The sequence below is a fragment of the Lissotriton vulgaris genome, chromosome 9, assembly GCF_964263255.1.
Source record: "Lissotriton vulgaris chromosome 9, aLisVul1.2, whole genome shotgun sequence".
In the NCBI taxonomy this organism is placed as follows: Eukaryota; Metazoa; Chordata; class Amphibia; order Caudata; family Salamandridae; genus Lissotriton; species Lissotriton vulgaris.
The window spans coordinates 886239851-886255774 of NC_141697.1; positions in this window are offsets into that span (position 1 = coordinate 886239851).

Genomic DNA, 15924 nt, shown 5'->3' on the forward strand with positions numbered 1-15924 from the left:
CGTGAGGATCTTCGTGTGAAAATTCTGGAGGAAGGCCTACCACTTCATCGACCCCTTTATGTCGGCGTGGTCCGAAAGTCTTTGCTGCGAGGTTCCCCGCTTTCCGACCGCTACGAAGGGCTGCTGCCCTGACTGTCGCCTTGTCTTGGAGCCTTAGACGTTTGTAGAGCGAGACGATTGACGGGTCTTCTGGTGACGCCATCGACATTTCAGTTAAGTATGAGTGGAGCGTCTCCTAGTCTTTAGTTTGGTTTGGTATCCTTTAGTGCATCGCTTTGATTTGGTACCTGCAGGCCCCAAAGCCAAGGGACTCGTGTATTCGCGAGACTATCGTTTTGAGATTTCCCTTGTAGTTTGAAGCTAGAATAGTGAGCAAGATGCCTGGTCTTAGCAGACTTGGAAAATTGTTTGGCTGTGGTTGTTCTAAGGATTCCCGGTTAGAGGATTTGTGTCCGGTTCCTCCAATTGGAACTCCTACATATGAATTGTACGTGAAACATGGTGTGGGTCCTATTAGCTATAATGAGATCTGGGTAAAATATACGAGGAAAGACAGTGTCCTACAGTGGCCCCGTTACGGTAGTTTTGAAGCAGAGATTTTAGATAATCTCGAAGCGAAATTGTTCAAGAAGAAAGCCCGGCCGGCAATGTTTGACTCCTTCCGCATATGGCGCAAAGAAGCCAAACAGAAAGAAATTAAACTAGCGATGAAGAATAAACGTGAACGAGGTATGTCAATGGTACAAGCTGCCATTGCGTTTAGGGATAATGAGGAAGAGCAAGAGAGCGAACAGATGCTTAGAGCGAAGAAGTTAGCGGTAGATAGATGCTACCCAGTTTTGCCACCTAAAGAGCAGAAAGACAAGACAGATCTTGCGAAAGATCCTTTAATGTTGCATCTATTGAGTTTGCCACCACCTTATGCACAGAGTGCTACGGCACCACCGCCACCAGTTGTGGCTGTGCAACTTCCAGTTCTTGTGCCACCTGCGATTCCTCCACAGCCAGCTCCTTTTCCGTTGGCTACTGTTCCTTTGGCGCAGTCTCCTCAGGGGCCGCCAACTTTGCCTTCTCCTTTGCCTGCTACTCCTACGCCTGTCATTAATGTTTCTTCTGTTCCGACTTTGGATTCTTTCACTATTGTTCCGTCTTCCCTTATTCTTCCATCTTCTCCTTCTACTAGACAGCGAATGACTGCTGCAGTTTCTGGTTTCTTTACTCCTTTGTTGGGACAATTGGGTATGTATCCTGTAAGTGAGAGTAGACAGTCACGTAGTCAATTGCCTGACACGGATGAGCGTGTAGTTTTGGATCATATGGCACGTAGATGGGTTACGTATACCTCCCAGTATGATCTTGAGGGTATTATGGATGTTTTCAGGCAATGGAAAGCACCAAAGCAACGGTACGTTTTTGAAATGATGTGTGTGTTCCTCCATGAACAATGGATTGACGAAGTGGGTAAAGCTCCTGAAGAATTGTATCGAGTGCATTCCGAGTTTACGAAAGGGATGATTGTGACTCTTCTCGACATTGAGAAAGTGGTGTCGACGTTGTTGTCGTTTCGTAATAATGCTCCTTCTGAGCAGTTGTTTGAGCCTGATTCGTCAGTTAGGAGAAAAGTGCGTCAGTATCCGATGCGAGAGGTTCCTCCAGTTTGGAGACCTGCTGGTGCAAATGCTCATCCACCTGTTGTTGCGCACTTTCAGCGAGTGTGGGTACATGTTCCTTGGAAACGTGCTGAAGTCTTAGCGCTTAAGCAGTCTTTACCTGATCCGCGCAAAAATCCGGCGGGATATTATAAAGAGCTCACTCAAACTGTGGGTTCGTGCGTCATGAATTTAGCAGATATAGACATGTTGTTTGGCAACTTTGTTCCACAGCCTATCTGGAATGTGATTCGACATACGGATCATGATAATGAATTAGGTGATACATGGGTTAATATTGTTGCTGCGAATGACAGACAAGTTGGAGGTGCTAAGCCTGAAGCTGTGGTTGCTGAACTTCCTGGTAGAATAATTACTTTTATGAAGACTTTGATGCCCAAAGTGCGTGTTAATTGGGACAAGTTGTCTGCATGTAAGCAGAAGAAAGACGAGAATGTGTCTGATTTCTTTACGCGGATTGAAGAGACCTTTGTAGATCATAGTGGTCAGGATATGGCTACCGAGGGTGGCCAGAGATTGTTCGTTGACAAGTTTGTACATAATTTGCTTCCCGAGTTGTGCACTGAGTTGAAGGATTCTGAGAGTGCTTGGCCAGTCTCTACGTCAGCGCAGATTTTAGCTACGGCTCAGTACTATGAAAATAGGTGCAAAGACGAGTTAGAGAAAGCGGATAAGAATACTAAAGAATTGAAGACTAAAGTTCTTCTACAGCAAGCTTATCCACCCCGTACTAATAGTCAGCGCGATTATCAGCAACCTCAGCAATATTCGAGGATCTCGCAAAGGAACAAGTTTTCTCAACAGCGTTTCCCGTATGGGCCTAAACAGTGTGCGTATTGTAAAGAAGAGGGCCATTACAAGAATAGTTGTCCAGTTTTGTTGCAGTGCACGAATGGTGCTTCTTGTGTACGAGGTAGAGGTGCTCAACAAGTGCCTAGAGGTAGAGGTCGCGGACAGAACGTACGTCCTTTGCCTCCACAGAACTCGATGAATAGTTTCGATCAACAGCAAAGTTCGTTTGGTAGGACAGCACAGTACTATGTAGATGATTACTATATTGAAGGTGACGAAGCGAATGATAATGATTGTTAGGACAGCCATGGACAAAGAGAGGGAGTTGTTTCAGTTCCAGTAGATCAGAGTGGACCTTATGTTGAAGTGATTGCATCAGGTGTGTCAGAACCTTTTCTGCTAGATACTGGTGCTACAAAGAGTTCTATTATGCATTCTAAACTCCCTGGCGCACCTTTGTCTGGCTTTGATAATGTTTCCGTAGGTTTTTCTGGCGCCCCCGTTACAAATCCGATTTCTGCTCCATTGTTTCTTTCTGTTGGTCCTTGTAAATTCAAAGCACCCCTTCTTTTGACTACATGTTGTAATGAGAATTTGTTGGGATTGGATTTTTTGAAGAGATTGTATGCGACACTGTATTGTTCTCCATCAGGAGTACATCTTAAATTAGGTGAGAGAGTGATCTCTCCGATGTACTTGTCGAAAGATAGTTTTCCATCTGAGTTGTCTTCTTTATCGGATTCCTTGTGGGCTACTGGTCCGAATGATGTGGGCCTACTGGAAATTCCCCCATATGTCATGACGCTAAAGGCGAATGCTAAGTTACCACGCATTCCACAGTATCGTATCTCGAGTGATGGTGAGAGAGCACTTTTATCGATCATTTATGATCTGATCGAAAAGGGTGTCATTGAGGAAACGAGAGGTAATGTGTGCAATAGTCCTGTTTTACCTGTTCTGAAGAGAACTGATTCTTCACAGCCTCCTGTATATAGATTTGTCAGCGATCTTCGCGAAGTGAACAAGATTGTCGTTCCACAGTTTCCTGTCGTGCCTGATGTTACAGCTTTGTTGACTCTGATTCCGGCTACGGCCACATGGTTTTCGGTGATCGACTTGAAGAATGCTTTCTTCAGTATCCCGATTGCCGTGGAAAGTAGGGACATCTTTGGATTCTCTTTAGGAAGACGAAGTTTCCGCTTTAAACACGCTCCTCAAGGCTATTGCGAGAGTCCATCGATCTATAGTCAAGCTTTAAAGACACAACTTGATCTGTTGGTTTTACCAGATGGTGCTGCCCTTATTCAATATGTTGATGATTTGCTAGTTGCCGCTGATACTGAGGAGATTTGTAGGGAAGCCACTTTGTCGTTGTTACGCCACTTGTCTGATTTTCATCACAAAGTTTCTCTCTCCAAGTTGCAATATTGTCGACAAGAAGTAACCTACTTAGGTCACCTCTTATCGAAGGAGGGAAGGAAACTGACCCCAGAGAGAATTCAAGCTATTGCAAATATTAGTGTGCCTACGACACAGAGAGAAGTACGTGCGTTTTTGGGTATTACGTCGTACTGTAGACAGTGGATCCCTAATTTTTCCTTGTTAGCGAAGCCTTTGATAGCTCTTACTGTTAAGGATACTCCAAATCCTATTCCTTGGACTGACGAATGTCAAAAGAGCTTTTCTGAATTACGCAATGCGTTGTGTTCGGCTCCTGTGTTGGGTACTCCCGACTACAGTAAGCCTTTCTCATTGTATGTTCACGAGAGAGAGGGATGTGCATTGTCAGTGTTGACTCAGCAGTTTGGCGATAAGCAACGTCCGTGTGCTTACTTTTCATCGACTTTAGATCCTGTAGCTAGAGCGTTGCCGAGTTGCTTGAGAGCAACAGCAGCAGCGGCTGTTTCAGTTCGACAGTCTGCTGGTTTGGTTATGGACAACACGTTAGTGGTCATGGTTCTACATGCAGTGGATACCTGTTGAACCGTACGAAGACACAGCATTTAACTAGTGCTCGGTTGTCGGGTTACGAGTTGACGTTGTTAGCGAGTCATGTGCACATTAAACGATGCAACACGTTGAATCCAGCCACGTTGTTGCCAATTACAGTTGAGACAGATAGTGAAGAACAGCATGACTGTTTTCTGAGAACTGAAGAAGAGACGAAAGGGAGAGTAGACCTTAGGGACACTCCTCTTCCTGAGTGTGATGGTACTTTGTGGGTCGATGGTTCGTTCTTTAAATTGCCGAATGGTGATACGACTGCGGCATATGCTGTTACGACTTTGCATACGATTGTTGAAGCTGCACGTATTCCACATAATTCAGCACAAGCAGTGGAGTTGATTGCATTAACGAGAGCATGTGTGTTGGCGAAAGGAAAACGAGTGAATGTGTATACTGACAGCCAATATGCATTTGACGTGGCTCATAGCTTTGGAGGTTTGTGGCATGAACGTGGGTTCCTGACTTCGCATGGGACAAAGATCCAGCATGGACAGTTGGTGAATGAACTTCTTGAATCTCTTACTTTGCCGTTACAAGTAGCGATTGTCAAATGCAGTGCCCATAAGAAAGTTACGGATGATGTTGGTCGCGGAAATGCGTTTGCGGATGAAGTTGCGAAAGAAACTGACAGAAATGTGATGAGTCGAATGTATGTTGCGGGTCCGGCGAGATGGGTTCCAGAGAAGAGTATGTGTGAAGATACGATTGAGAGCGTGAAGTCCATTCAAGCTGAAGCTACTGAGAAAGAGTTGAATGAATGGAGAGAAAGTAGAGGTAGATTGGATTCGAATGGTTGTTGGACTGATTTGTCTGAGCATCAGAGATAGTTGTTGCCTAACGCGTATGTGCATCCAGTTGTTACAATGGCTCATGGCGTGGCACATATCAGCGTGAAAGGGATTTGCAAGTTGTTGGCTCCGGTTTGGCAGAATGCGGGAATTCCAAAATGTGCAGAGAATTTGGTTAAGAACTGTATGGTGTGCTTGATGTACAATCCTGGTAAGGGAACTCCAACACCAGCTGGTCATTTTGCTCCTCCTACGTATCCGTTCGAGGCTTTGCAGCTAGATTTTATCCACATGGAGAGATGCAACAACTTGAAATATCTTTTAGTGGTTGTTTGCTCCTTTTCTAGATGGGTAGAAGCTTATCCCCTTAAGGACAATACTGCCTTGTCCACAGCGAAAGCCCTAATCAAAGAGTTTTTCCCTAGATTTAGAATGCCGAGAATTATCTGGAGTGACAATGGGAGTGAATTTGTGGGTCAAGTCATGAAGAGAGTGTGTAAGGGACTAGGGATTCGGCAAAAATTCCACGCTGCAAATCACCCCCAATCAGCTGGTTTAGTTGAGTGCTATAATGGCACCTTGAAGCTAAAATTAGCCAAAATCCAAGCGAGCACTGGTCTACAGTGGCCAGATGCTTTGCCTTTAGCACTTTTGTCCACAATAATGACTGTGCATTCGAGAATGGGTTTGAGTCTGTATGAAGTGGTCTTTGGTCGCCCAGCAAATATTTGGGGTGTGCCAAGACCAACTAGATTTAGTGAGATTGAACATCCTGTGTTGCTTGACTACTTGCGCGAACTGACGACTAAATTGCGTGTTTTACACCAACAGGTTCACGATAGCCTTCCACAAGCTTCTGAGGATCCAGGCCACGCTATTGAACCTGGTTTGTGGGTCTTCGTGAGAAATTTCCAGCGGAGCAAGAATGATCAGCCCCGCTGGACGGGACCCTTCCAAGTCCTCTTGTCTACACGATCTGCAGTTCGGATACAAGGCAAACGAAATTGGATCCACGGTGTACACTGTAAGCGTGCACCTTTGCCCTTACCGTACGATAAGTGGGTCCAGGAGGGACTTCCAGACTCTGAAACAGACACTGTTCCACGATTTGTGCCATTCAGCGATGCTCGTTTGATTGGTACGAACACTGAAAGAGAAAGTGATGACATTTTGCAAAAAGCTGTGCCTCCTTCAAATCGATTGAACACTATCGAGCCTGAACTCTTATTCAAAGATCAAGAATTGCCTGGAAGAAGTCGCTATAATTTGCGACCGAGAGTCATGGACAAATAAATAAAGACAAATAAAGTTTTTTTTAATGATTTTTCTGTTTGCAGGTTAACTCTCCACCGAGGATCTACTCATTTTTGTTTTTCGAACCGCCATCCGGGTTCAGCTGTAGGGTCGCGGTTGCCGAAAGTCTTTGGAGTGCAAGTCTGAGACACTAGGTCGAGGGTTCTGGTTGGCCTAAGGGAGTTGCCCTGGGTTGACAGAGGCATTCCTTAGCAGAAACACCCTACCATCGCGAGCAGCATATTTAGTTTAGGATGGATTTCTTCGAGTTGGAGAGACCTGCACGGACAATGACTTTTAGAAAGAAGATATGTAAACTCATATCGAAGAAACGTTTTCTAATACCGTGTGTATTTTTACTATTGTGCCTGATGACATTCATAATTGGTTATGTGACATTCTCTTTTAAAGTAACGTTTAATCCCACTGTGCAACCTACACCTCCACCTACTATTTTTTCTCATTCTTTTCATCCTTTGCCTGAACATGAGGTAGTTAGACGATTGGAATTTGCTAATAATTCTTTTATCCAACTTTTGCACCAACACCAGTTAGTGATGAACACGACAAACTGTTGGATTTGTGGTCTAATGCCCCATACGACTGATAAGGGTATTCCATACTTAGTTTTGCCCTTTAGTTTAAATGGTTCGATTTGGGCTTACAGAACGATGTTTATTTATGCCCATAGTGTCTATCCTCAACGTTCACCGAAAGACAACCCAAAGAATAGTGCAGTTGCTAGAGGCATAGTCGACATGGTCAAAGGGACTAATGCCGTTGAAACTATTCCGATGGATGAGAAGCAACCCTATAGTGGTTGGGATATTACTGGATATGGAGTTAGTCTGAGTGTCAACCAGCGAGCGAAAAGTTCTCCACCGATTTGGATAGTGCCCCATCAGGGTCGCTATTGTCTGCAGGGTAATGGCAAGAATCCGAGAGCTCAGTTAGGGAAGAGCGTTTGTACTGACACCTATGTATTTACGTCCCAGTCTTCCCCAGCATTTTTAGCTGCTACGGGTACCTACTTTGTTTGCTATGACAAAGCATATACATGGTTACCCCCTGATTTTTCGGGCACATGTTTTGTTTCTTTCCTGTTGCCTCCCACTTTTACAGCTGCGGCAGATTACCATAAGACGAGAGTTGCTAGAGGTGTCTTTAGTCAAGAAGACACTGCAGGGCAAGGGTTGGGAGATTTCTTTAAGGGTTTTTTGCCGTTCTGGGGACCGATGGCTAACAGCAGGAATATTCGTCAGTTGATGAGAGTGGTTGAGTCCACCATAGTCGAAACTGCTGGTGCCCTTAGTAACTTGACTGCTGAGCTCCAGTCGGATAGACTTATGACACTTCAAAATAGAGTTGCCCTTGATGTTATACTAGCAGATCGAGGTGGAGTTTGTAAACTGATTCGATCGAGCTGCTGCGTTTTCTTTCCAGACAACGCTCCGTCAGTTTTCCAGGCCATTTCCAAGCTACATAAGATCTCCGATTCTGTCCATTTGGACAAAGGAGATTGGTCGTTGATGGGATGGTTATGGGGATTGATATCCACTTGGGGTTGGAAGATTTTGATGGTCATTGGGATGGTCTTAGCTATCCTTTTCCTGTTATGTCTCTGTGTACAGTGTGCTCCTGCTATTTGTGGCCTCTGTGCTACTTCGTGTGCAAGGAGACCTGTCCAGAGAGAGGTACTAAGTAATAGGATGATGCTACAGCAACATATCGATGATCTGATGAATATAGATCCGGATTCAGATTGACATGGGTTTGGGTCTGTTGCCTATGTAAGGGCAAAAGGAGGGTCTGTAGTTCAGTGGTTCGTGAGTGAGGTTCGATGATTCCGAACCCGTTCAATAAAGGTCGTCGGAAATAGACGATTTTGGTGTCAGCAGACCGCAAATGACGAGTGTAGTGTGTCTGAGTGTTTTCGCATGAATCGATCAATGAGAACACTCTGTATTTAAGGATTTAGTTCGAACCTTCGGGTTCCATTTTGTGTACGGCAGCCATTTTGTATGGTTGCCCTCACATAGGCCGAAGACTGCGGCCGAACGAGTCCTTGAGACACGTATGCCTTAGCTGACTTCTGAATAACCTGGCCGAACTGACTCTTTGCCCGAGGCTGACCTCGCTGAGCCAGTTCCTTGTAAAGCAGCTGGTCTGATAAAGATCAAAGAGCAGGGCAGGCCCGAGTTTATGGTACACTGCTCCCACCTTTCTATCTCACTTCCAATCTGTTTCTGTTCCTTCCTTTACGACATAATCACTGATTTGGGTTGAGGGTTTTATGATGGGTTTGTCCGGCCTGATCGAACAGGAAATCTGGAATTTGCTTGGTCATTTCTGGTGGGCTGGACAACGGAAAGTGGGATTGTCGTCATACGCTACTTTTGAATTGTGACACTGTCATTGGTCAGTTTGTATGAACCCAATGCTAATTTGGAATGTTGCCTGAGGCTTGATTTTTGGCATAAAATACCATGCTCCGCTCATTGAATTTGTGCAGTCTCTAGCGAACCACCCATGTGTGCTTCGTAGATCTCTATTCCTGGTTGCAGCCAATAAACTTTGGTCTTTGACGTCATCAAGAAGTATCCCGTGTCTCTGTTTGCCAAGACAGGGGAACTCGAAGGCATCGGGCGTTCTCCCTGACGCCGCTGGGTTCTAAAACCCGGTCCTTCATGAGGCAGAACAATTTGTTGAGAGTGACGCCACAATGCACCGCTGTCCCACACTTGAAGGTATCAGGAGTGGCAATCATTCATATTTCGCAGTTTTGTGCGGTTCAAGAATCAAGCACACACCTACAAACCAAGATGTCAAGAATCTTAATAATTATTGACTCACTCAGAGCAATGGAGACTGTTACCTCCATAGGTGCACCAGCGAGTGACGCTGTAGTAATAGTAAATAAATTGTGTAAAAAGTCAGCATGAAAGTATTGAGGTGTCCAGAGAGACCATTTATAACACCAGTTGAAAACCTTTCCATATTTAAAAAAATAAACAAAATGCGGCCTCAGGCGATTAAACGTACTCACTGCGTCAAGGGTCCCAACCCACTGTGCAACCTACATGGCACTGTTCCCATGCTTTTGGCAAAGGAGCGAAAGTGACTAAGGGTTTTTGTAGTCCCTGGGTCTGTGCCAGAATCAGCTTGTTACAAAATCTCAAGTGTAATTGGGGCAGGGTGAGTCCATGTGACCGTCATCATCGCCCACGGCTGTTCAGATTAGGAGAATGTATGCCTGAGCATGAATGCGGGCAGCTGTGAGAGATCCCTACGCTGCTCATACGGCAGCAACCTGAGCCAGCCCGTGAGACTGCAAGCGACGGCTCAGCAAACTTGGGAATTGTAGTCTCATGGGTGCGAAGAGGTAGTGTTGTGGACCACTAACCATGCGGAGGTGTGAAATTATAGAAGGGACTAATTTTGAGTGCAACAGAGGAGTGTATGGGCTACACATGAAAATTACAACTGTAAATAAAAATTTTAATTTAAATAAAAAGATAACAATTAAAACCAAAGTTTTTGGTGACGGGTCACTTGAGACTAACCCCTCATGGACTGTTTAAGGAACATGTGTATTCTAGGGGAGTGGTTGACTTACGGATACTGGGCACTAAAATTCCTTGTGTGTTGATTTGAGTGCATTATCCCTAAGAGTACTAGTGACTCTATGAGGCAGGCAACGCTTGAAGCCAAGGTGCTCCCCATGGAAGTTCCATGGCGTTGTAAAAAGATGCCGTCTTCAAAGGCAAAGTAGCTTTCAGTCAGTGCAAATTCTGCCAGTTTCATTATCCACTGAAACAAGGCAGTCCATGTCTGAGTTTGATGACCTTACATCAAAGATTATTAGAAAAAAACGGGGCAAGATATCATTCTAATATATCAGTGTCTAATAATGTGTATAAATCAGCTGTTTGACAAAGTCAGCTAGTAACACTGAAACTTTGCAAGAAGACAAACCAACTAGCTATACCAAAGCCTTCAATAGTGTAATGTATTTCAGTCAAAGGGCAAGAGATTTAAAGAAAGTCAAATTCAAAGAATCTCCTGTGCAAATGGTTAGAACAAAACAATTTGTCATACAAAATGTTGAAACGGTGTGTTACAAATGTGATTATCTGAGACATTTTTATAATGACAGCAACTGTCCCACTTTGGGACAAGTGTATATGAAAAGTGTTAAGACTGATCATTTTACTAAAGTCAGTAGAGGTTGAGAAAATACAGAAGTTACATGTGTGGTAAATGGTGAAGACAATCATGAGAATGGTGTTAGGAGAAATGGTATGGTGCTAATCTTGAACATGGAAGACGGTGTGTACATTAAGCAGCTAAAGAAGTGTAATGATCCTCTTATATCTTACTACCTATCCCCTGGTAAATATTAATGACATTTTTAAATATTCTATTAATGGATAATGGAGCAAGAAAAACTACTATCCTCTAGACCATATGAGATATGGTGGTGCAAGACTTTTATTATCACCTAATATTTCACTTATGCCTGATGAGGTCCGCAAGGCTGCTCTATTGAAATATTTTTGGGGTAGAAAAGCTTTCAAGGGTAAGAAAAACAAATGTGAGGTGCATTTGGCCAGTAGGCCAAAATGTGCTTGGAAGATGGCATCTGTCTGCGTTGAAAAGGGCGTTAGGGACTGGTAAAATGATTCATGTGCTGTTTGTGGATGAGTATGTCAAGGGATTGGAGGTTAAGAAATACAGTGGTTTGGGAAAATTAATAGATATGTCCATCCAATTAGGGTCAAGCAAGATCATGCTTGAATCAAACAAAAGCTGCATAATGTTCCCTAGACTGTAAGAAAGGGTCTTTCAAAACAGATAAACCATATATGTGATCCGTCTTTCAAACATCCTGATTATGTCCCTTAATGGTTATTGCCTAGTGATTTAATTGGTGAACTGACAGAATGGATTGACTTGACTCTGGATGATGCCATTTGGATTGAAAATGTACCTCTACTCAGGACTGTTGATTTGATAGGCTTAGCAGATCATGTAAAGTGGTTTACCAAACTTGATCTCAGAGCTGCGTGTCATTGGGTGGAGTTAGATATTGAGTCTTATCATATTAATCTCACCTGATGATATATATAAATTTCGCAGGATGCCATTTAGTCTGCCATCTCTCAAGTCAACTGCAACAAGATGGTGGCAAAATTAAAGACAATGGCTGTGCCTCAAAAGAGCAAAATTATGACCCAGCGTTTTTTTTCTTTGCTTTTTGGCTATAAAGCAGGATGTGAGTGAAAATATTGAGTTAATGCAGTGCCTAATATGAGTCGGGGTTTCCCAGTGCTCGGCACCGGCACTTAATTGTCAACACTGGCACTTGTTACTGTCTTTCTGTGACAAGGTGGTGCTGTGTGGCTAATTTAGGGACAACAATGGTCAATTATTAATTCCATATACATTAAAAATGACTATTACCTGCCACCTATGTCATTCTTATAACTTTGTGGGTCTGGAATAGTCTGAACTGCTACACTTTTTAGGAATGCGATTATTAGTAGTTGTTGTGTGGTGCTGTTACTATCATTGGCAGCATGGCAGTGGCGATGTGTGGTGCAAACTGACAAGAGCCCTGGCACTTATTATTGTTTACAAATTAAGCACCTATAGATGTGTTGTGGTGAGGGGATCACCTAAGTAGTTAAAATTGAATGAGGCCAGGTTTTATAATCTCTGTTTAAGAAGACGACAGACTGTTTCTACTATGACTACCCTTCATCACTTTTGTGCAGGGTCGTAGCTATCGTTCCCTTCCAATGAAAGGGCAAACACGGGTGTCCCTGTAAAAGCAAACTTGAACATTCCAAAACGTTGGGTCTGGTCGCAACTTCTATGATCAATCTAGATTGTATCCCTTAATCAGTAAACTCGGCCATCAGATGACATAGTGTTACTAGTTAGAGCCATTTATTTTGGTTGTACTACGATTTTTGATGTTTCTCAGCACAGTAACGTTGTCTCCATATTCCGGGCCTCCAGTGAGGGTTTGTTTTGTTGAGAGACAACGCTCGCCTAGGCCTCATCCCTCACGCGCTCTCTCGTCACGGCCAGAGTAGGCCTTCACTCGCTCGTGGTTCGCGCGCGCACCCTCACCACGTACCCGACATCTCGCGCTGTTATTTTCTGATCTTGCGGACATTCTATGCCGCTCCCTGGTAGTTTGGTGGCCGCGCCCACTGGAGCGGGTGGGACCTTTACCAACTGCCCAGGTGAGAGGGGTTACGGCAAAGCGGCCTGTAGAACCGAAGGGGGGCACTGGAACTGCGACGAGGGTGGGACAGGAGGTAACGAGCTGGAACCTTCAGAGGCTAGAAAATGGAGCTGGAATGAGGGGCGCCAGTTAACGGTAACCGGGATTGTGGAAGCGGGGAGGGGGGGGTGAGAGGGGGAGTGGGGGGTGGGGGGTGTTGGGGCGGCGTCAAACATAACGAAAAAGGCCCAAGCCCAGTGTCTTTAGACTTAGGAATTGTACATTTTGGTATAAGTGATATTAAAGATCTAGATTCAGATAGCGTACACTCATACGGCATGGAAATAACATTGAAGTAATTAAAGGCAAAATATGGAAATACGCTATCTCAACAGAAATATATTTCAATCTACGGACTAAATTAGCCAGAAGGTTGCCGTGCGTTACTTCAAAAGGAATTTGACCATCAGGCCCATATCGTTTGCAAGGGGAATTATAGTAATTGGCCTTGGTCATGGTGGAGGAACTTTATGCTGGGAGCTAACACGTTTGCCACATAATTGAAGAAAATATCAAGAAGTGATGTATCCTTGAGATTAAATGAAGCTAGCTAACTCTTTAACCGAGTGTTTCCCTAAACAAATTGTTGTGTAAAGCAACCATAAGCGTACTTCAAAAATCTTTTTCACCATATGTGTAAAATATAAAACAGCGCTCAGGATAGAACATGGAAGTCTAACATGCAATATAGCCAGTATGCAATAAAAGAAACCAAGGCTGTTGCTGTTTCCAGGGCCACAGCTTCGCCCTTGATCAATTGGACGATATGGTGCTAATAGACATACATTTCCTAATCATCTTTATACAGTATATTTCAATATAAGTAAAAGGAGGCAGCAACGCATGACAAAGTAGAAATTTGTAAATAACTTCAAATAAGCAGGTGCCAAGAACTTCTCTTTGTAAGGTTTGGGAGAAGTCATTGACAGATGCCATTAACACTAACACGAGTTCAGTCTTCTACTTTCTGAAATCCTTGTTTCATTGTGCCAATTTCAGAACAAAGCAATGCTTTGCTGGTACAACTCAGTAAAAATATGAAATTTAATACATGAATTATCAGAACTATAACTCATTTCAAATGCTTGTAAGTATGTAACAATACTAAGGCTCTGATTTAGAGTTTTTCGCACAAAGGGGCATATTAACAAGGGCTTTTTCTCCGCTTTTTTGGCTTTAAATGCCAAAAAAGCGGAGATAAAGCTATCGCCCTATTAACAAGAGGGTGCTAGCATGCATAATTGCATGTTAGCACGATTTTTCCCTATATCTCCCTTTGCATCTCTAATGAGATGCAAAGTGGCCGTTCCACACCTAAATAACGGGAGAAATGTCGCTAACCTACATTTCTCCAATTAACAAGCTGCACGCTAAACAGCATAGCGATAAGAAAAGTAACGCTAACCTCGGTTATCGCTACTTTCCTTACGCCTGCTTTCAGTCTGACTTAGTCATTATATTCAATGGAAGGTGGATATGATGGCTAAGTATGCCCTGCCCTATCATCAAGCTATCGCCAATCGTTGTGCAATTATCGCTGGAAAAATGGCACTTTTGGCAGCTTGCACTTGGAATTGTATCGCTTTTGAGATAAGCGTTGCTGATAGCTAGCTATCTCAGCAATACAATCCAGCGTTAGCCGGCGATAATTATCTTCGTGCTAAGAGTGCTGAGCGATAATTATCGCCGGCCCTTGCTGATATGCCCCAAAGTACTCTGTGGCAAACAAGAAAGGGCTTGCCTCCTACCAAACTCACAGACACCTTCTTCATTTAGAGACAGGCGGACCTGAAATATACACAGTGGCAACTGGTACGGTGAAGGGGTGGCGGGGGGAAGAGGGGCGGGGAGGGGTGGTGTCGGGGTGAGAGGGAAAAAAAATTCACTTACCTGATCCCCATGTCTCTCCTTCGTCTCTCCCACATCGTCTCTCCTCCGCTTCTAAACCAGGAAGCTCCCAGGCTCCCCAAAACCAATCACAATTCTGCAATGCAGCGTTGTGATTGCTTCCCCTAAGCTGATCACAACGCTGCAGTGCAGTGTTGTGATTGGTCTGAGCGCTGTAGTTTGGAGCTCAGACAGGAAATGGGAGCCTGGGTATGTTCTCCACCCAGGCTGGAATGAAGCTTGGGTGGAGAACATGCAAAGTGCGCATGAGGGTTAGGACAGACCAAGACGGCCGGCCAAACCATTATGCACGCTTTAGAGTGTAGCAACCACTTCTCCTCCTGGACTTCATGTGAGCCAAGCCCAGCCCCGCCCCAACCTAACCTGGCAATACTAAAAATAAAATAACAATGACTTGTGTTATTATAATTTACTTTTTTTTATACTGCTTCACGAGCAGTGGGGCGACGCTCCACTGCCTTAGCGGAGGATACTGTACTGAATATACAGTTGGCAGAGCCCCCCCGCTTGCTCAGTCAACTGAATATTTCTGTGGTTGACTAGGGGCCATCAGAGGAAGTACATTACACCCTCGTTTCAATATAGAATACACTGTGTAATTAGTTTTTTTGCTGTCTGTCACCACCAGGAAAATCATGGCAGTGAGGGAAAAGAAAAATAATGTCCCACACACCCTGAGAGAAAACAAGCAGGGTATGGATTCATAAGGTTTTTTTTTTTTTTTAACCCCTTCGAAGCTAATGACGAGCTGGGCTCGTCATGGCGCTTACCTGCCGTGGGCGGATGACAAGGCCAGCTCGTCATGATTAATGGTTATTTTGGTACTTCAGCGCAGGACGGGAAAACGCCTAGCAGCCATGTGGTTAAACAATTTCCCAGTTTTAGAGTTTATTTTTGAAAAACTGAAAAATGTCCAAAGTTTGTTGGCTGTTCATAAAAACTTTGGTACATTTAAAGACGGCTGTTACAGCAATTCCTTTCAATGTAGAGTGATAACCGCAGGGCCGTTAGTCATCTCTAAATTGGCTGGCTGAAGTACCCACCGGATGGCAAAGTGAATGTTCTCCATTTTCCCAACGAACACTACTCTAGCTACCAAACTGTAGATAAGGCCCTAGGACTAGTGATCTTCTCACAGGTACAAAAACGGCATCTCAACTGATTATTAGCA